The sequence below is a fragment of the Danio rerio genome, chromosome 5 (assembly GCF_049306965.1).
Source record: "Danio rerio strain Tuebingen ecotype United States chromosome 5, GRCz12tu, whole genome shotgun sequence".
Taxonomy (NCBI): Eukaryota; Metazoa; Chordata; class Actinopteri; order Cypriniformes; family Danionidae; genus Danio; species Danio rerio.
In genome coordinates, this window is record NC_133180.1 from 69454499 (window position 1) to 69477850 (window position 23352).

At 37.5% G+C, this 23352-nt stretch overlaps 1 protein-coding gene and 2 long non-coding RNA genes across 47 annotated transcripts in view; 1 reads left to right on the top strand and 2 right to left on the bottom strand.

The window, feature by feature from the left end:
• Positions 1-21840, top strand: part of LOC141385657 (uncharacterized) — a 28539-nt gene extending 6699 nt beyond the window's left edge. Inside the window, exon 2 of the long non-coding RNA XR_012406471.1 lies at positions 21285-21840. This is a non-coding gene — a long non-coding RNA (uncharacterized lncRNA). The remainder of the gene's footprint in view (positions 1-21284) is intronic.
• Positions 1-23352, bottom strand: part of prdm12b (PR domain containing 12b) — a 124207-nt gene that overhangs the window by 12055 nt on the left and 88800 nt on the right. For 10 of the 45 annotated variants that reach the window (XM_073950280.1, XM_073950281.1, XM_073950302.1 and 7 more), the window contains one exon: positions 3949-4097. The exons of 32 other annotated variants lie outside the window; for them this stretch is intronic. The gene's annotated coding sequence lies outside the window, so the exon portion shown is untranslated. Of the gene's footprint in view, positions 1-3948; positions 4098-18290; positions 18395-23352 lie in introns of all 45 variants that reach the window. 3 more of the 45 variants (XM_073950289.1, XM_073950296.1, XM_073950292.1) reach the window with 1 other exon arrangement.
• On the bottom strand, positions 6520-8528 carry LOC137495528 (uncharacterized). The gene is made up of 4 exons (XR_011015375.2): positions 8400-8528; positions 7640-7697; positions 7461-7524; positions 6520-7345 (listed from the first exon to the last, which is right to left on the bottom strand). It is a non-coding gene; the product is annotated as an uncharacterized lncRNA (long non-coding RNA).

The window sequence follows — 23352 nt, forward strand, 5'->3', positions numbered from 1 at the left end:
TGTGTACCTGTGTTACCAATTAACATTCTACTGAAGAAAAAAAAAGTCATATACATCATGTGCAGTAAATTTAATAGCATAACATTAACTAAGATTAATAAATGCTGCAGAAGTACTGTTCATTTTCAGTTGAATGTTCATTGATTCTAACACACGAATCCTTATGGTGAAGTGTTATTTTTAAGTCATTCAAACGTGGAACAATAAAATGCCACAATTTTCTTTTTTTGGAGGACGATTCCCCCCTTTAAGAAGCATCCATATAAATAACAGCACTATAGCAGGTGTCTATACCAAACATTAAAAACAGACATAAGCCCCTGCGCATTGTCCTAAATTCAAAGACACCAATGCTGCACCGTTCGACAACCTGTTACAGTTACAAAACTCAAGGTGAGAGTACAAGGATAAGCAGCAGTAAAGACGAAACGCAAAGTTGTGATAGCAATAAACCACTATGACCCGCATCATTCTTGCAGATAAGTGACGGCAATTTCCTTTGAGAGATAAGTGCATTAAAAGAAAAGGTAAATGCTTGTAAAAAATAAATATGGCTTTAACTGATGCCTGCATTTACATAATTCACCTATCATTTCGCAAAAAGGGAGAAAAAGGCATACCCCTCTTGAGCATTGTAGTCATTAGAGTGATCTTGACATTTCGCTGGGAAAAATGTCACTGCATCAAATGATCTCAAAACAAAAGACCTCTTAGTCCACACAATAGTCCACTTACAGCTTTTCCTAAAGTTTTTTTTTTTCTCTCTCTCTCTCTCCCCCTCCTAGCACACGTCAATTTTGTGGCTAATGCATTTCAGAATTAAGATTGGATAGAGGTCTATTATGGTCAGAAAAAAAAGCAAAAAAAAGTAAAAGCAAAAACCTCTTCTCCCACTAGAGCCTAAATTTTTAATCAGTGGTTATCTATCTAAAGGTCAGAGGAATAAATGCAGGCTCATCAGTATTTACCCTTCCACTTAAGAAGATATTTCCTGAAATAATCCATCCGCTTTTATTACGGCGTGGCACCACTCTCCCTACTTTCACTATTCAATTAAGGGACACCTTCTGGGTCATTACCCAATAATTACTCATTTGCTACTGATGCCAAATGTGCTTTTGGCAATGGCCTGTGTGTGTCTATTACTGCAGAGCGTGTACAGTATACAGCTGCCCCGGCTATTCCCATGCTGACACCCTCATAACACAGCCTTTCTCTCGGCTTCCTGTCTCAAACTTTTCAAATGGCCACTTAGCGCTCGTGCACAGGACATCAATTTTAAGTTGTTGTCATCTGATGTGTAATTACTGGTAAAGACTTGATGGCTGACATCATCGCGAGGCTGACCGCAGATGTGGGAGATGAAGCAGCATCGCACACACGGGGCTATAGGCACTAGGTTTCAGAATATACATGATAGTGCATTTAAATGAAAGGTTATGATGGCCAGTTTCACTGAGATGCTATGGAAGTACATATTGCAATATGAACACATCTTCACCAGATGACTTGAATAGGTCTATTTGGAAGTAAGTGGACGTATTATGCAAAAATCACTTTAATATGGGTTTAAACACAGTTGGATGGCAACAGTGTGTGATTATAGCCAGCCTCTAATAGTAAAAATTAATTGAGTAATTTTTTATAATCACAATTGATAAAAAAAGTCTGCTGAAACACCTTGATTGACATTCTCCCTTTGTACACGTCATCAGAGCCGTAAAGTCCCGCCCTTTTTACAGCTGGCGCAATAAGGCGCAAGACGTGTATGACGTGATTTGTTACTATTTTCAGACCAACACTACTCTAATTTTCCTGCTTTGCACAACGTTGTTTGAATAGCAATAGTTTAATGTCGCTTTATGGACTTATGGGTGTTCCAGTCTATAAATGAGGTATGTTAAGGCGCATAATTGGCACGTTGCTATTTTGAAAAACTATAATAGACTGCGCAATTGACCGGCTAAAGCCCAGCAGAGCACACTAGTTGTGCGCCTTAAAATGTACACATTGCTTAATACACACAGGTTAATTGCTTAATGCACATTTGCTTAATGCACATTGCTTAATACGCACAGGATGTACAGCAATTCACACATATCTTTACAAATAAAAAGGAATTAAAGGATTAAAATATTACAAAAATGATTATTTTCTATATAAATATAAAAACCACTGCCTCCATGCCTTCGTCATCTCGGAGGCTTTTTTCAGTATATTTATGAAAATTTGTGCTTGTATGATGTTTTTATTAGTAGTATTATTTATTATATGCATATTTATATTTGTTTTAATTAAAACAAGTTTAGATTTGCCCACCTGTTGGGTTTTGGACCATATGGGGCATAAGAATAGGGCGTGTGTTTGGATATAACCACACTTCGTTATTATTGTTCATTTCAAGAGTTCACACTTAGCTGATGATTGATTATAAAGCTTGTTTGGCATGCTGTCCCGGGAGAAAGCCCTGAGCTTATAAGATCCTCGAGCTCGGGGCTCCCTCCCGTTTGTAAGTCGAGAGGGGAGTTTAAGCTCAGGTAGATCTGGAGAACTCCCTTGCTTTAGTAGCTAATGAACAGATAGTGATGGCTCTTATAAGATATCCACTTACTAGGAGCATGTCTATGGTGCCTATTTGGATTAGTCAATTCACATAAGTTGCATGTTTTTGGACAATGGGAGGAAACCGGGGAACCCAGGGGGAAACCCACATAAGCATGGAGAGAACTTGTAAACTCCACACAGAAGCGTTGGCTGGCTTGGTAAGGACTAGAACCAGTGACGTACTTGCTGTGAGGCAACAGTGCTAAGCACTGGGCCACTGTGCCACCCATGTAGGAAAGGAGGAGGAGTAGGGGTGGGGGGGTGGAGGGGGGTGTATTCTTCAAAATGAAGATGGATGGTATATGGAACTTAGGGTATTTATAGTGGCTTAGGAATCATTTGATTGGTGAATTCATAAATTGAATAATGCGGGACCAGCAATGAATTCATAAGCAATTAAAGCACGTGATCCTCTCGAAATTAGTTTCTAAATAAACTTCACTTATTCATTTGCTGGAAATAAGAACTGAATTTAGAAATAGCTTTGAATCAAATCTTTGTGCTTAACAAGCTAAATTAAATATGTAGGCTAATGGATGTCTTCAGTGGATTGTGTACAACACCCGTTTCCTTATCCACGAAAGTAAAGGAGTAAAAAGTAAAATAAATAGAAAGTAAAGAGGTTGAATGGAGGGGGCTCGCTGCAGAGGGTCTGTTTAACTGTTTTTTCGCTAGTGAAGCGTTCAGTTTTTCTACTTACAAAGTCCGCCAAGCAAATATGCCAGGGTGTGACGCAACTGACTCTTAAAGGAAATGGGAGATGAGACTCTGATTTAAAACACACCCATATCTCATTAAGAGAATAAGCAAAACCATAAGACCATAAGAGTGTATTTTTCCATCCTTAAATTAGCAAAAGTGAATTTGAAATTGCCCTTAATGCTTTTGTGCCATGCGTTTTAGACTTTCCGCCTAGATTGTTAAAATAGAGCCCACAGTGAAAAATCTCTCCTTCATTAGCATCAACAGCCCTGGGTGAAAAGCAAATATTTTGAATCTGCTGCCATGCTAACGCATAGGCTTTTAAGCTCCTCCCTCTTTTCAAAGAAAGGACTGGGAGCACAATCTCATTGAATTTAAAGAGAAAGTCACCAAAACAGAACAATTTGGAACAAAGCCTAAAAGGTGCAGTTTCAAAGAGTTATAAAACAGTATTTGTCGGGTATTTTGAGCTGCAACTTCCAACATTTTTCTGGCTTATTCTGAAAATGTAGCCCTATATACGTTTCTGGAGATTGTGAATTCTGTTGCCAGAAGTACTTATGGCTGCATTTAGTCTTTAAAACAAATGCTACGGGGTGGTATGATGCCGTTCCTTTTTGCGCCTACCAGTTGGCCGCTTACCTTTCTATGGACGGTTTTCCGGCTTTTACCAGTTTGTCCAGTTAGCTCGCCATGTACGTCAGTGGACTTGAGACGCAGAGAGGAGATGACCATGAAGATGAAGTTCGAGTCAGGAGAGGAACAGTCCAAGAAAGCAGGCAAGACAAAAACTGCAGTAAAAAATGTAAATAACAGGGTGGTAAAAGAAAAATCAAGTGAGGGCTTTTCTTTTTCTGGATTGCTTTTTAAATTTGTCGGTTGGGTTTAGGGATGTGGGTGGGCGGGTCAGTCAATGCTTTTAAAAACACTAATGGTTGGCTTCAGGGAAAGAGGCAAGTGGGTCAGTCGATCAGTCAGTCATTCAGTTAGTGGACAGTGGCCTCTGGTGGATTTACGCATAAACAGCAGGCATGAATGGCACTCGCAAGAGAAATTTAAGGACTGAAAAAGCATATACATCGGCCTCTGGTGGATTCGCAAAAAAAAAACTGCACAAAAATGTAGCTCCTGTGTCGTATATGGTGCTCTCCAGAAATGTATATAGCGGTACATTTTCAGAAAGAGCCTGGGTTTTATATTTGCAATTGATCTGTATTGTCATCTGTAAACTGATTTTCTAAACACAAACAGTACATGACGGCCTGTTGTGGCTAAAGTTGAACAACAATTGCAGTGCGGGTAAACTGAGAGCTTATATGAAAGAATCTGGTGAAATGTAAATTTATTTCACAACAGAAAATCTAAATGGAATATGAATAAGTAAATCATGCTTCAGTTGTGTTTAAAACTTAATTTTGAGAAACTTTTCAGATCATGGTGATGCTTTAACTGAATGAAATTATGATTGCTGACTTCATATTTTTAGTATGTTGTGTCCAAACATGGGAAGTAGGGATGCCCTGAATAGGATTTTGGCAGCCGATACAGAGTACTGATTCTAGTGCTTCAAGCTTTATAATGCATTTAGCACATTTCCCCTGTAAGTATGATACTTAAATTAAGCGGAGTTAGCTCCCTACTTAAGAGAAGAAATGAAGGATGCTGCATATAATACCTTAAACACATCTCTTTTAACCATTTAATTTGTACATGTCATGGCCAGAAGCAACTTTATAGAAAAAATATAACGTAGATATTAAAAAGTTAAAAGGTAAGAAAAATTGCAAACAATGCCATTTGCAAACACTGCAAACGATGGAAGAATAATTCAACATGTCTCAATCAAGAAAAAGTTTGGAGCACACATATGATGCATAAGTAGTTAAAATTCACACCTATAAATCCATTACTTCTTTACTAAAAGGAAATAAACCTCTAAACTACTGTTTATCGCAATAAGTATATTACAAGAAGTTATTTATTGAAAATTCAAACTCCTACGACCGGTTCATGAGATCGGCCAGGGGTGCTAAAACCATTGTTAACCAAGGTCGCAAGTTCCGTTGTAACATACATACCTGTAGTTCGTTGATTTGGCGTTTCCCAGATCAATCATTCTAACAAACATTCGCAAACTTTTGCACCTGCAAATACACCTCTGGAGCTGTATTTAGAAACATAGTTCCTGGCTGTGTTATATTCCCAGTTATCCCACCTAGGCCCTATTCATTTAGATCCTTATAATATTTAAACTTGGAATGATTAAAAAATGAAGTAATCTCTCTTAGGTGTAATTTTTTTCAAAATATTTTTACTGTTCAGTTTTAGCGATCTTAATGTTTACAATTACAAAAAAGATAGCATTTGTTAATGCTTTTAATTTATAGTATGTCATTTATTAAGTATCTGTACTGTATATGACATGGACCTGCTGGTTAGAACATTTCTGCAGTGGTTTGCATGTGTCAAATTGTAAAAGTAGACTTTTCTAAAATAAAAATAAAATAAACAATATCTTAATAACAATAATAACAACAACAACAATAATAATAATAATAATGATGATGATCATCATCATAATCATTAATATTATTATTACTAAAGTATGATTTTTTTCTTTTCCTAAAACATAATAAACATTAAATGTCATTTCCTAATAAATAGCCTCATTATTTAATTATTTATATGATTTATATATGATAATAGAATATGTGTTAGCTTTTGTAAGTAATTTTATGTTTTAGAATAGAATTCATAATGTTCTCAATAATATTTGTAAAGGAAACACAGGCCCTATATGTGCCATTAACATATATTTCAATTGATATGGAAAACGAGTGCATGTTTTTACCAAAATCTTTGGAAAACTATATTGGATTTTTTCTTTAATAAGTGTGCATGTAAAACAACATAATTTGCACAAAAAAATTATGGGGCTCTTCTCTAAAGAAGTTCCCACCCCACACTCAAAAAAATGATATGTTGGCGTTAATTAACTGTTTTTTGTCCACTGGTTCCACGTAACCGAGTTAAGTTACCTTTAAGAAAGAATATTAATTTTAGTGAACTTAAGTTAGTTACATAAAGGTAATGTAATGTTGTTTAGTTCAATCAACATAACATTTATAATTTAGCTTTATTCAATGTAGTTATTTAAGTTCAATTATTCTAAAATTGATATTGTTATGTTTAACCAAATAAAAAACATAACAATTCCGTTTCATTGAGTTTATTCAATAGCATTTTTACAATTTTACACATTTTCCAGCAATCAAATGATTATCAAAATCTAAAAATGGTCTTTATCTGTATCTTCACTTATTACAATAATTTAAAATATTAATACTATTAAAATAATAGAAATACAAGTATAAAGTAAATTAAAAACAATAAATTATTTACAAAAATATGCTTACAAAAGCATCATAAAATACACTTTTCAAAATGATACTTTTCATATATTACAAAAAACATTAAAAAATAATATTCTGCCTTCAAATAATTCACAAAAATATACTTAGAAAAATTAAGTCTTCTTTTGTAAACTATACTGTACCTTCTTTACACTGAAAAAGCAGATAACACTTCAGTTGTTCAAAGAAAGATTAACATTTTAAAGCAAAGTAACACGATCAGAACTACACCATAAATTAGACCAATCATCACAGAACATGCAATAGCTACACACATTCATCTCTGACATTTGCACCATTTCTGCACATTTGCACCAGACACTTTCTTACAACCACTCCCTATATCTAAAAAAACAAACACAAAAAATAAAAAAACAACATTGTGCATGAAGTCTGCTTCACACAGGTGAGTGGGCTTGACAAACCACATGTAAAAGCATTCTTAATTCTTAACATTCTTTGTATAATTAGCACATCTTGGGTGTACTGCCTCTTCTTGTTGATTTGCTGAATGTCTCCTCAATTGTAAGGTTCTTCAAAAGAGTCTGCTAAATGTTAATGTAACTACTGTAGATTCATAAGGTGGTGTTGCACATCAAGGTTTGTGCTTCATCATGCCCAGCATCCTAAAAATGTCAGATAAAAAAATAAACATTTACCAACAGATCAAAGGTGAAAGGAGGAATTGGTTTAAGACGAAAATACAAAATGTTAAAAAAAAAAATAATGTAAATAGCTTACCATGTACTCCCTCACTTAGGGGCTTTGAGGATGCATTCACACCTTTTATTTCACTGGTGATGTTCTAAATGACATGAAATGACAATTAGTAATTTACTAAATAATTAGTAGTTAAAATTACTAGTAATTTTTACTGTACATCATTTTAATGTGTGTATAGGGATCTAAAGGCATAGTACCTGGATGATCCACAGTCTCCTCAGCCAGATATGGGATTTTAGAGGTTGAGCTGTAAACCTGTGAGGGAGAAAATAAATGCGAGTGAGCAAAGATTTGTAATAATAAAATATAATAATATAAATATATACAATTTAGAATAATATATTTATAATAATAATAAAAAAACACTGCAAACTACTAAACTTAAAAGTTTAAATGTGTTAAATGACCAAATAAATAAGCTTACATTAAATATGTCATCATGCTCGATGTCATCCTATTTAAGTGTCACATATGCTTGTCAATTTTTTTTTTAAGTTAACAGGCTTGTATAATAAAAATGTGCCAACACCACCTTTTAATTAATATTATGTAAGTTATCAAAACTGGCATTCAAACTTGACAAACAACTTGACACTCATTTAAAATAGAGACTATCAAATCAAATCAAAAATCAAATCACTTTTATTGTCACATAATCAGCAGCACGTGTGCTATGATGAGTGAAAAGCTTAGACTATTCGAACATGACTATTCCTTACTACCAACGTTTGCAACTTTATTTTGGGGGAGTTAATATACACAAAGTATAAAATTTCAAAGGAATGCAAAAAAACTACAAATTTATCTGTCTATAATGTGAAAAAGACTCAGGGAACATGGCAATTTCACAACAATACTATACACAAACACAACAAAGTATAACAAGGGAGTACATTAATGACTCAAATGCTGTCACAGCCTCAATATAAATACATAAAAAGTAAAAAAAAATCTCACCTGTGTGTCCACATTGGGGAAAGCTTTGTGCACGTTCTCAATTTGTACTGTAATCTTCATCTTTTGATTCCCATAATATGGCGCCGAGCTGAGAGTGATCGTTGTGGTTTGAATCTTCTTACTTCCTGTGTTGTTTTGAAACTGCGCATGTGCAGATATTACTCCACCTATTGACCAAAATGCAGTACTGCAGAAGCAACACAACTCCCTTTCATTCATGTTAATTAAGCGAGCTGTTTAAATGTAAAAACTTACTTTTTCTATTTTTTTCCAACTCAACACTTTTATTTTTAATACACAAACATAAGTGAATTATTTAATTTAAACATAGTTAAATTCTTTGGACCAACTAAAGCCAAAATTCATTTTTTTGAGTGCATTTAGAGCATCATTATGGGCATTTTACGTTATAACTAACGTGGTTCAAACGATGGATCTACGACAGAGAAACTACGTTTTTTGGGGAAATACTTGTCATAAATCTCACTCTTTTCCCACACGATGCAGCGTACTATGATAGTTCAGCCGCAAGTTACATCATTGTTTGGAAAATGCACGCCATATTGGCGAGACCAAATAAGTCATTAATTAATGAATAGTAATTATAAGCCGATACCGATCTTCAGCCGATCAATCGGAGCATCCCTAATGGGAAGACTGACACAAAAGATCCAGTTCACAATAAAAGATCCCAATTTCCCATCACTACATTGAATCTAACCTCTGAAGCAGCCTTGCACACATATTGTACTTAGGGTTGCTATCTTGTGGGCTGTTGTGATTGAATTTGAGGATGGTAGATGGTAGTGTTTATGTGTCCTCTAAATACACCTCTCAAAAATGTATCTTTGGTTGAGTTTTACTCTGCAATATTTATTCTGATGACTTTGAATCTAAACAAATATCCTTATTTATTTACAAACAAACAAACAAACAAACAAACAAACAAAAAACTATAATTAAAACTAAAACTAACACAGAAACTAATCAAAACTTAAACTATTTCAAAATATGGAAACTAATAAAACTAGTACATCTCTATCTACTAGGGATGTAACGGTATTGTAAATACCGTCATACCACAATATAAATTTTTTTCGATATTACCGAAGTCGCATGACTCGGTAAAACTATAGGTCTTCTGAGAAAATTTGCTCAGGCGAATGAAGCGAACGGGAGGTAGCGAAAACTACAATTCCCATCAGCCCATGCGGTCTGTTGTCGCTACAGATCCAGTAATGCGGAAATGGAGTGTGCTGCTAGAAGAGGGGATGAAAAAGAGCTGTAAAACTCTAAAGCGGGTGTTGTCGCCGCGCGCGTACTGAATAGCGGTGTTGTCGCGCGAGTTCTTATCAGCTGTGTTGTCGCGCATGTACTGAATAGCGGTGTTTTCGCGCGAGTTCTTATCAGCTGTGTTGTCGCACGAGTTCTTATCAGCTGTGTTGTCGCGTGAGTTCTTATCAGCTGTGTTGTCGCGCGCGTACTGAATAGCGGTGTTGTCAGCACACTGTTTAGATTGATGCAGACATGAGATCTCTATCTTACTCATGGTTTGTCCTCTCAAGTGGGGGAAAGACAATGCACAACGTTACTCACTGCTGTCAACCTGGGCCAAGTCATATCTCTCTTGTCCCAGAAACCTCAGTCCCAAATGAGAGGGGTTTTTTTCTGTCGCAGGGGACATTGTAAATACCCAGAGATACCAGCTTTTACCAGATTATATTTATATGATAATTTTCCTTTAAACCCATCTCTATCTAAGTGAGTGAGTGATTAAATGTTGAATGTGATGAGTTTTCAACAATACTAAATTAAAAACTTAATTTTTTTTACATGGTTTAATTTTTTTTGTTATTAAAATTGAAGTTCCTGTTTCAAAGCTTACAGATAGATGGCTAATTTGTATGTCATTGACACTTTTGGCACTTTTTTGGAGTATTTTCATAAGTTTTGTTTTTTCCTGTAAGTGATTCAATAAATACCGTACCGTGACATTCATACCGAGGTATTACCGTACAGTGAAATTCTGATACCGTTACATCCCTACTATCTACTAAATCTACTATTAAAAAACTGACAGAATTTGAAAACAAACACTCAAAACAAAATGAAAACTAAAACTATTATAACCTTGCATCATACATAGCCAAGACTACAAAACATGAATAAACTTTTTCCATCATATTAAGTTGTTGTACTGGAAATGCACAGGGAGGTGTGAGGAAACCTGTTTGAATAAGCATACTTGCTTTTAAATTCTGCTTATTTACACTTGACTTTTTCACTCTTTTTTTAGTAAAAGCAAAAGTAGATCGAATTTTGAACAATTATAATATTTACTTAGCAAAAACTATTTCCCCATGGTCATTCTAAGAAGAGTCAGGCAGTAGGGCATCCTCTTGGCATTCATTGGCATGTATGGCTTGATTCTACAAATTGCTGCCGGTTGTTATGCAAAGGTGAAAATAAAAAGAGCGTTGAGCGTTCCTGTTCCAACACAGCCTGATAAAAGGCCTGTGACTCCTCTCAACATTTTCCACTAACATCCATGAAAATCCCAGACAAAAACAGACAGTGGTCCCAGCCCGGAGGAGAAAGAGCATTTGAGGAACACCAGCAGAGTATACCACCCCCATCACGACCTATGTGCGGGGGTTGCATTTCAACAACAAGCAAAACAGAACCGATTCAGCAGGGGTTATAAAGGGAAAAATCCAGGAGCGTCCCCCCTTCACACACACCCCTTTTTCAGCCTGACAGATTGTACGTATTCATGAACCGGTTTCCCCTTTCTGCAAAAAGTCCCTCAAAGACCAGACAGCACCCTCTTCAACCGGGCCAGCCTGGAAAAGAGTCGGCCAGAGATGTCCGAACATCAATTACATGTTTGTTCACTTTTGGGTGACACACAGTTGACCCGGGGTGAACTTACACTGAAAGGGCTGTAAAAAAAGCCTCCTCCTCCTGTTGGCCTTCTCCCAGTGCCAATAGACTACCCTCAGGCCATTAACCCATTGTCAACCAAATGCAACTTCTGCATTAATGAAGCCATTATGAGGTCTACAGTCGGAGAATGAGAGAAATAAAGACACCGACTATTCAATTCATAGAGTGGGCCTTGGCAAGAGGACATAATAAGAGACTCTCAATGAAGCAGGTTAGGGGTGCCGCAAAAGAAGGGAGGCTGGGCGGACAGCTGCGTGAAGGAATGTCAAATGGCAAAGTTGCAAAAATCGCTCCGTTCACGAGGAATCGATTTATGCAAAAGTGCATTTTTAGCTGTTCCGTGGTTGGGATTCGAACCCGTGATCGACTGGTGGCACAATAAAAAGCTTAATCTTTTAACTTTACAGGCATTTGGAAGATTAAAAAGTGACTTCTGTTGGATCACTTCATGAGAACTAAAGACCACAGTGTTGTCGCAATGTCTTATCAGATCACAGAACTAGTTGAGCTTGTTAGCTCGGTAGACTTCTAGCTGAATAATTAGTTGAAGTCAGAATTATTAGCCCAAATTCTGTTTAACAGATTTTTTCCAAAACATTTCTAAATATAATAGTTTTTATTAACTGATTTCTTTTATCTTTGCCAGGATGACAGTAAATAATTTTTGACTAGATATTTTTCAAGACACTTCTATACAGCCTAAAGTGACATTTAAAGGCTTAACTAGGTTAATTAGGCAGGTTAGGGTAATTAGGCAAGTCATTGTGTAATGATGGTTTGTTGTGTAGACAATCAAAACAAATATTGCTTGATGGGGCTAATAATATTGAACTTAAATACTAAAAAAAAATTTAAAAACTGCTCGAAATAAAAAAAAAAAGACTTTCTCCCGAAGAAAAAAAAAGATATTATCAGACATACTGTGAAAAATTCCTTGCTCTGCTAAACATCATTTGGGAAATATTTGAAAAGAAAAAAAATGATTGAAGGGCTAATAATTTTGACCTCAACTGTATATGCATTTGGGACTTTTGTTTTTTATGCAAAGAAACTGACACAGCATTTAATTACTTCTTGAATTCCATGGGAATTGAACCAACAACGGCACAATGTCCTACCAGTTGAGCAACGCAAAGAAACACAAACATAACAAAGCCATCTTATGGCAACTTGTAACTTTTTTATTAGTGGCTAATTCATATTAACTTGTGAGCTTTCATTCGTACATTTTATTCTGATTTGCTCATCCCCGATTTAGGCGTAGGGGTTTGATGAGGGGTTTAACGGCACGCCTTTTCTTTCAGCTTAGTCCCTTTATTTATCAGGGGTTGCCACAGCGGAATGAACCGCTAACTTATCCAGCATATGTTTTACACAGCGGATGCCCTTCTAGCTGCAACCCAGTACAGGGAAACATCCCTACACACTCATACACTATGGCCAATTTTGTTTTTTTCCAATTCACCTTTAGCTCATGTCTTTGGACCCATGTGAACATGGCAAGAACATGCAAACTCCACATAGAAATACCAACTGACTCAGCCGGGACTTGAACCAGCGACCTTCTTGCTGGGAGGCGACAGTGCTATTTACTGAGCCACCATGTCACCTCTTTTAAAAATATTAATTCATTAACTTTCTTTCGGCTTAGTTCCTTTAATCGTTGAAGTCGCCACATTGAAATGAACCACCTACTTAAGCGGGTCACACACCGGATCTGTCGCTCAGCGTCGTGACACGGCCCACACATGACAGTTGAAAGTATCACACAGCAGACCCGCACATTTGAATGTTGTTTAATATGAGACTATTCAGATGGCGTTTTGTGGTGCGGCAGAAATATGAACAGTGTCCCGAGTAGTAGCTGGGCGCCGTGGACAGCCGCCAGTGCGCATACCCTGCTAGAAATCTATGTTTAGAATTCTAAAATACATGGCGCGTCGCCGAGCAGCACATCCGATGTGCAACCCCCTTTATCCATGTTTTGCACAGCGGATGCCTTTCCAGCTGCAACCCAGCACTGGGAAACACCCATCAACTCCCAAATTCACACTCATACACTATGGCCAATTTAGTTTATTAAATTCACCTACAGCGCTCATCTTTGGACTGTGTGGGAAACTGGAAAATGCGAAGGAAACCCACGCCAACACGGGGAGAACATGCAAACTCCACACAGAAATGCTAACTGACTCAGCCGGGACTCAAACCAGCTACCTTCTTGCTGTGAGGCAACAGTGCTAACCACTAAGCCACCATGTCACCCCTTCTAAAAGTACTTTTTTCATAATTAATTTAACAAATTTGCCTCTTTTCTGACAAAATGTAAAATAGTTACGTTTCCTCGTGATCAGTAACTATATTTAAAGCTCACACATTTGATAAGTTCTTGCATTCCCTGGGAATCGAACTCATGACCTTGACGGTTTTTTGTTATGTACTTTTCAATGACTGCAAGGGAGATTATTGACAGAAACTGAATGTTTTGGAGTAGTTCTGCAAACCAAATCCTCTTCCCGACTCTACTTTTGCAGGATCTCCCATGCGACAAAACGGCGTGGCAGTCTGTTGAGGGCTGGATTCAGCCCGGCACTGGCTGTGTGCGGTATCGTAAAGACATTAATCACCCTAGCCAAAAGATCCACTGACAGCACCCAGACCGGCTGACTTCCAGCCATATTGGCCCGTTTCTTATGTTAATCTAAAGATGGGGCCCTCTAAAAACCAGGTCTATTTGTCCCATTCTCTTCCACACAGAAGGCACTTGACATTTCTATTGCTTGCCTTTTTTTTCCTTAACTATCATAGTTGGAGCTGCTGCCCATCCATCCATCCCTGCCCTCCAACACAAACACGGCCACCACCGCTCACTGCACACTCACTGCGACCAACGGCCCGTCCCTAAATGGTCAATGACTTTTAAATAGCAGGCAATAGAGTGTACGTGAATGGCAAATCAGCTAATTTGACTCTGTCATTCACTCATTCGAGTCCATCGCCTTGAAAACGGCTTTCATTTAAAGCCTGAAGCAATCTTCCAGATGATTGAGGGCTGTTATTATCAGCCTCAAACAATTAATGTCACATTACTTTACATGCATTATCCCCTTCATTAAGCACTTTACTTAGGGAGCAAATGGTACTTTTAAAAGCCATATATACATGAGCGGAGAGAAAGAGAATGAAAGTCGGAGAGAGTGGGAGAGAGTGAGAGAGAGAGACAAAGATACACACACACACACACACACACACACACACACTCATGCACTGGCCACCCAGGTGTATAGTGCTCATTATGAAACCTAAAATGATTTCCTTTCCAAGAAATGAACTGGGAAAATATTGAAGCACTACTACAAGAATTAACATCACAAAACCCTTTTAGTCCTCTCAGGCTTCATGGTAGAGAAGTCAATGTGATCAAATGTTATTTAGAAGATCCTGGCCTCATAATGAAGAGCAACAAAAGACGGTAAAACACATATTAACATGAAGCCAGTTCAGGGAATAATTACAAGCTTTCTTAGTGCTTGACAAAGCCAGCCTACTGAAATTACCATTTAAACCTCTTCTTCTTCTTCTTCTAAGATTAAATACCCTAGCAATAGCAAAAACCCAGAGCAACCTAGCAAACACCAAGTTTACCCTTGCAATCATCTAACAACTACATAGAGTACCCTAGTGACTGCCTATCAACTAGCCAGAACATCCATCCATTGCTCCATCCATCCATCTATGTGCAGATTAGCTCTCATTAAGAGAAGCATTGCAACACCAGAAGGTGTCAGACTCTTTATCAACTCTCCATGTTTCTGGAAATTTTTTACAATTCTTATTGTGCGTCATGCAGATGAGTGGGCTTTACAAACCACCTGTAGGTGACACTCATTTTTGCTCCATATGTAACAAACACCATCTATCCATCCATCCATCCATCCATCCATCCATCCATCCATCCATCCATCCATCCATCCATCCATCCATCCATCCATCCATCCATCCATCCATCCGTCTTATTCATCCATTCACCCATCCACCCTGTTCATCCATCCATCCATCCATCTATTCACCCGTGCACCCTATTCATCCACCCTATCATCCATCTATTCATCCACCCAATCCATTTATCTATTCATCCACCCATCCACCCTATTCATCCATCCATCCATCCATCCATCCATCCATCCATCCATCCATCCATCCATCCATCCATCCATCCACCCTATCATCTATCCATTCATCCATTTATCCACCCATCCATGCACCACATATAACTATCCATCTATCCATGCAATCTATCCATTCAATCTATCCATGCATTCATCCATCCATCCATCCATCCATCCATCCAATCTATCCGTACATCCATCCATCTGTCCACCCTATTCATTTAATGCATTCACCCAATCTATCCATCAATTCATCAAATCCATCCAATTATCCGTCCGTCCGTCCGACCGTCGATCCATTCATCCATCCATCCATCCATCCATCCATCCATCCATCCATCCCCCATCCATCCATCCATCCATCCATCCATTCTATTCATCCATACATCCATCCATTCATCTGTCTACCCATCCACCCCATCCATCCAACCCATTCACCCTATCCATCCATCCATCCATCCATCCATCCATCCATCCATCCATCCACCCATCCACCCAATCCATTCGTCCATCCATCCACTCGTCCACCAATCCACCCTATTCATCATCCATCCATCCATCCGTCCATCCATCCATCCATCCATCCATCCATCCATCCATCCATCCATCTACTCAGCCACCCATCAACCCTATTTATTCATCCAATCTATCCATCCATCCAACCAATCCATCCATCCATCCATCTATTCTATTCATCCATCCATTCATCTGTCTAACCATCCACCCCATCCATCCAACCCATTCACCCCATCCATCTCTCCATCCATCCATCCATTCTTCCAGCCATCCATCCATCCATCCACCCAATCCATTCGTCCATCCATCCACTCGTCCACCAATCCACCCTATTCATCATCCATCCATCCATCCATCCATCCATCCTTCCATCCTTCCATCCATCCATCCATTCATCCATCCACTTAACCACCCATCAACCCTATTTATTCATTCAATCTATCCATCCATCCGTCCATCCATCCATCCATCCATCCATCCATCCATCCATCCATCCATTAACCCAATTTGACAAAAACACAACAAAGTTGCCAAAACCTGACCTACAAAATAAATTAAAAACCTAAAACCAAACAAAACATTTAAGAGATTGTCTTATGGATGATATAAAAATAAATAAGACACTCAGGTTTGATTTTTGACGAGTGATGGGGATTCATAAGATGATCAATATCAGCTTGGGTAAATTTATGAGGTTTCACTCACACGTTCTAGTCAAGCTGGTTACCCACTGTGTGAGCAGAATGATAGTAAAACACGACAGAGCTCAATCAAGAAAATGATTGGACGATATTGTAAGTTAATCTAACTTTTCATCTCTCTTAAAAAAACTTAATTCAAAAACAAATTCAGTAGCTGCTGGCCCACCAAATTGAAAGTGTAATGATCCAGGGCAGATCTGATGAAAATGGACTGAAAATGGCAACATCAATATTTCTATAACAGAATCTCAGTTGGCGGAGCGGTGGGTTCAGAATACACGATAGACCCTTCAACACCTTTATACTCATCATAGAGCTAGCAGATAATATCTTAACCCACCTCTCCATTCACTCTTAGCATTGGCTAATGAATCCCTGCGCATATTAAAATTACTGAACAATAACAACAACGAAAACGTGCCAAAGATGCAATGTGCCAAATCGTGGATGGAAGTGTTAACAGAATTCTTCAGCCTTAAAAATGAATTCAAACGCTTCCAGGTGTCAGCAAAACAATCATAGTTATCCCATGAAGGAATTGGCACAGTACCTCTGAATAGCAGAAAAAATTCAGGCTTGTTATTATGCCTCAATTTAATTGACTTGTATCAGATTATATTACATTGTATTGCAAGTATGTGCCAGAAAAAAAAGCATATTTAGCTTTGAAATTCATTTCAGTTTGTAAAAGCGAGCAAAATGAAGTCGTATGAAATTTGCTGGCCCCTATGTTTGCAATCTGCACACTGTTGCATTATTTTTTGGTGAAGAAAAGGTAACAGTTTAGTTTAAAGACGAATTGTGACTTGCAATTGACTTATTACCTGTATATTATTAAGATATTAGCTGTTTATTAGTACTTATGAAGTACATATTCTGAATGATCTTATTCTACATCATTAGTCCTATCTAATACCTAAACCCATTAATGTCCTTAATAACTATTAATAAACAGCAGCAAATTAGGAGTCTACAGAGGAAAAAGTTATAGTTAATGGTTTATAAACAGTGAGAATTGCATCTTAAAATAAAGTGTGATCAATGAGTACAGTACAATAACTGTGGACCAAGTGTTTTCCCGTGGACTATAATAAATGTAATGTTCATTGTTTGTTCATGTTACTAAATACATGTCTGGCATTAACTAATATAACCTTAATGAAATGCCAACCAAGGCTCATTCTGAATACGTACCCCATATACATTTCTGGTAAGCACCAAATATGTCCCAGGAGGTAAATTTTTTGCAGTTTTTGTTTTCGTGAATCGACCAGAGGCCACTGTGCACGCTTTTTGAGATCTCAAATTTCTCTCGCGAGTGCTTTTCGTGCCATTCATCTCACGTAAACGCACCAGAGGTCCCTATTGACTTTTGACTGACCAATCGACTGACCCGCCTTCCTCCTTCCCTAAACCCAACTGATAGTGTTTTCAAAAGCAATGCAGAAAAAGTAAAGCATTGCAGCCTGATTTTTTTTACCACGCTTTTATATTTTACCACAATTTTACTATGTTATTTACTTGTTTATTGCATTTTTTGGCTTTTGTTTTTGTCTGACCTGCTTTCTGGAACCGTTCTTCACCAGAATCAAACCCCATCATTGCAGTCAACTCAGCTCCACGTTACAAGTCCACCAACGTATGCGATAAGCCACTGGACAAACTGGTAACAGTGGGAAAGCATTCCATACGGAGGTAAGCGGTCAACTGTTAAGCGCGAAAAGGCACAGCATCGTACCGCCCCGTAGTGTTTATTTTAAAGATGAAATGCAGCCATGCAAACCTCTGGCTACATAATTTGCGATCTCCACAAATATATATAGGGCTACATTGTCAGAATGAGCCGATGTTGCAAAATGCTCTACTCCTAAAGAGTTCAAACAACAGAAAAAAACATATTATTTACATTAGCTTTTGATCTTACAGGAATGTGTTTTAATACTGAAACAGGCTGTTATGCCTGTTTCACATTGCAAGCGCAAGCAGAGCGTCAGCAGCGCATGCGCAGCACATACGGAGAGCAGAAGCTCATCGCAAGCTGCTGCACAGATCAATCTATTTCTGTCTATTCTATCTAGTTACTTATCTATCTATAAATACACTTTTTAAAACTTTTCATCTGCACCAAGGCTCGCGGCAACTTCCTCCTATGATGTTTCCTTAACCTGCAAGTCTTTATTTTACAAATGATACAGTTGAAGTCAGAATTATTAGCCCCCCTGTTTATTTTTCCCCCAATTTCTGTTTAATGCTTTTTTAAACACATTTCTAAATACAATAGTTTTAATAACTAATTTATAATAACTAATTTTATTTATTTTTGCCATGATGACAGTAAATAATATTTGACTAGATATTTTTCAAGATACTTCTATACGGCTTAAAGTGACATTTAAAGGCTTAACTAGGTTAATTAGGTTAACTAGGCAGGTTAAGGTAATTAGGCAAGTTGTTGTATATGATTTGTTTTTTCTGTAGACTATAGAAAAAATATATAGCTTAAAGAGGCTAATAATTTTGACCTTAAAATGGCTTAAAAAAATTAAAAACTGCTTTTATTCTAGCCAAAATAAAACAAATAAGACTTTCTCCAGAAGAAAAAATATTTTCAGACATACTGTGCACTTTTCCTTGCTCTGTTAAACATCATTTAAGAAATATTTAAAAAAGAAAATGAATTCAAAAGGGGTAATAATAATAATTCTAATAATTATTAATAATTCTGACTTCAACTGTATATTTCATAAAGAGCTGTATATGCTTCTCACGCTTCTCACGGTCATTCATGTCTTTTCAGGCGCACTAGGCCAGAGGACAATCGTCTGTGATAACATGTCATTTAGTTTTTGGTTGTCAGGAATGGATGATGTAGGCCTATAGTTATAATAATATTTAAACAATATAGTTGTAATGATATTTATAAATGATCAAAGTAGTGTGCAACTTAAGCAAAAGTAATACTAAAATTGTTTTAAATTTGGTTAAGTTCCTTTGATTGAATATATAAAAATCAAAGGATCTTATTGATGCATTTATTGGGTAAAATTGCTTCTTTTTACTGTCATTCAATGTGTTATTGGTCAATCTCAATGCTCTGTCACTTTAATGAGCATGAGCAGCGCAGCAAAAATAGACCCAGCGGCAAAACTATGGCAGCACTGCTGCTTCAGCGACACTCACGCCTTGCGATGCCTCTGCGTGCAATATGAAAGCTCTAATCTGTTAACATGGATGTGGAAAAAACACGCTTTGCTTATGCTTGCGGTGTAAAACAGGCTTTACCGATCGTCCTGTTGACTCTGAAGTTTGATTTTTGGTTTTTGTGGAATGTTATTAGTTTTAGGTACTAATACTTTTTAAATAAATTGAACAATGAACATTATTGTGAAGTGTTATCAATATTTGCTAGAAATTGCTCATTTTTTTCAAGTCATTTTTGCTCAATTGCTCAAGTCATTTTTTTTTACAAATAATTATAAAAATCAAGCAAGTACATTGAAGAAAATAGTTCATTGAAACTTATTGCAAAATTTATATAAGCTGAAATTATACAAATTAACTTGTACATCACTATATTTAACTTGTTTGTTTAAATTCATTCATTTTCTTTCAGCTTAGTCTCTATCTAAGGGGTCGCCACAGCGAAATGAACCGCCAACTACACTAGCATATGTTTTACGCAGTGGATGCCCTTCCAACCACAACCCAGTACAGGAAAACAACCATACACACTCACATTCACACACACTCATACACTACATCCAATTTAGTTTACTTAATTCACCTCTAGCACATGTCTTTGGACTGTGGGGGAAACCGGAGAACCTGGAGGAAGCCTACGCAAACACGGGGAGAACATGCAGACTACACACAGAAATGCCAAATGCCCCACCCGGGACTCGAACCAGCGACCTTTTTGCTGTAAGGCGACAGTGCCACCATTTCAGTGTGAAACATGCATTAAACAAGACATTTTTAAATTGTAACTCATAAACCAATAATCATTTTAACATATTTTTTACAGTGTACACTAAATTATAAATTATTATTATGAATTATAAAATTAGCAAATCCTTAATAAGAATTTTTTCACAGTGAATGTAAGAAAACCTGAACAAGGCTTTGTAAAATATGTAAATAAGACTTGAGGAGAGCCCTGAGTGAAGACGCTCGCTGTTCAGGAATGTCTACAGTAAACCCTCCCAATCGCAGGATTTGGCCAGAGTGTATAATCTGTCCTTTGAAGCCTGCTGCGTTTCCCTCATCGCGACTTTAACATTTTTGTCCTCAAACCGAGCTCAGTCTGAAGTTAATCCAGTGGACACTTTACAGATATTATAGCGTGGTTCCCCGTTTCCCTCTCTCTCTCCCATGGTGTCTATTTACCTACAATAGGACATAATTCAGGGCCTGTGGCTCACCGATGAAAAGATCAGTGCCACCGGACAGTGCCATCACATCGCACAATAGTGTGTGTCGCTCACGATCTAACTTAAACCTCTTACTGTTGAGTTTCTGATGGTTAAGATCTCTTTCTCTGTTTCTCTCAACAGGAACAGCAGAGAGAAAGAGAGCCATACGAGGAGAGAAAGTTGGCAAACTCCCATTTCAGCCAAATTCTCCATTCACCAACTGTTTGCCATTTCAAGGTCCTTTTTGCATTTCAGCTGAAAGGACTCCAGCGTCGCAGAGACTTAATGGATGGCCTGACAAATAAAAAATCTCTGCATACCAACGGTCACGTTTTATTTTTGACTGTTTGTCTTTGAGCAGCGAGCGTGCATTGCGTAAAATGTTTTTTACGAGAGGATTTAAATAAATTTAAAACACCGGCAGGTCAAAAATACAGGGGATTTTGTGAGTACTCCAGTGGAGGGCTTTTTGTGCTTTGCATACCTCCATTTCATGCTTTACTCATTTATAAATTTCAGATCAAGAGAGGCAAGGCACAAGATGTATGAATTTGCAGGAATTTCATAAATGGAATGAATGAGTTTAATGAATAAGTGGATTATTTGAAACCATTCAAAGCTGGAATACCTGCATGCATTGTTGAAAAGCTGTATATTGTCATGCTTAATGAGTCATATTGAATAAAGCATAATTCCCTGACATCTTTGAGCAGTTGAAAACACTGGCTTCCACCAGTCCATATCAATGTCTTACAGGTTTAATTAGCCAGAGAATGCTTGCATTCAAGCCCTCCAGGTGAGTCATTACTCCGGTGGCAGCAGCGCTTTCCTTTTCTGACAGTTATCTCAACATTTACGACCTGAGAGAGATGCCTCTATACACTCAAAAAGGGCAGGGTTTTCACAGCAATGCCACTGAAGTATTGTTGGTTCTCCTTTCAGTCCTTATTTATTAATTTTTATTAGTAGGAAGAATATTTAAAAAAGGAATGTTCGCCATTAAATCTAGTTCCAATCATAATTTACTCACCCTTTTGTTTTTCTAATGCTTTTTAATTTTCAGGCTACATAAGGAGAAAAAAAGAAAGTCTTGTTCATCCATTTAATAGTGCATGTTGACCAGCATTAAAGGGTTAATTCAACCAAAATATGAAAATTCTGCTTTTAATTACTCCCCCACATGTTGGACCCCACATTCCAACCCCCAGAGAGCTTTGTTCATCTTCAGATCCCAAATGAAGATATTTTACATTAAATCTGATCTAAAAATGAGAGCTCCCTCATCTTCCATAGACAGTATTGGTCCAGAAAAATACCAATATGGGGGTGGGGTACACAGCATTATACTATACTATACTATACTATACTATACTATACTATACTATACTATAAACACAGGCTCATTGTGCAAAGGTACCTCGTATACATTTCTGGAGAGCGCAAATTATGTAGCCAGAGGTACGTATAGCTGCATTTCATTTTTAAAATGAACGCTACGGGGTGTTATGACACCGCAGATGGCTTCTGTTTATTTTTGGGCTACCAGCTGACCACTTTCCTCCCTGTGGACAGCTTTTCTGCTGTTACCAGTTTGCCCAGTGGCTCACCACGTACATTGGCGGACTTGAGACACAGAGAGGAGTTGACCACGACAACAGGGTCCGGCCTTTTCGCGGTCTAACAATTTAAGTTTTTTTCCCCGTGTACTTTGACTTTTTTCTACAGCACATTGTGTTCTGAGCTCTGATTGGCTGTAGACCACTGTCAATAAGTCTCCTCCATGCCATGTCTCCTGTACATTATAGAATGCATCCAGCTTTCCAAATTTACATAAATCTCTGATCGCTAGCAGTGTGATTCTGAAGTGCTGGACTGTATGGTTGCAAGTTTTCTCCCCACAATGTCGACGAAACATTCTGCACCGTCAAAGGCACTTGCGGTAGCACACAAAAGGCAGAGGAAGATGCTAACTATCGCACAAAAAGTTGAACTTCTGGACATGCTAAAAAGAGGTGAAAGTTATGCAGCTGTAGGACACAATTACGGAATAAATAAATTAAGATCCAATGGTTTTAATCTTTGGTTTCATTCTAAATTACTGGAATTAATTTTCTACGAAGGTTTGAACTTTGAGTGTTTAAATGAGGGAGAAAAGTGTGAAAATGTTAATGCCTGCCTGAGAAAAGTGTATAAAGTGTGTAGTGAGGGG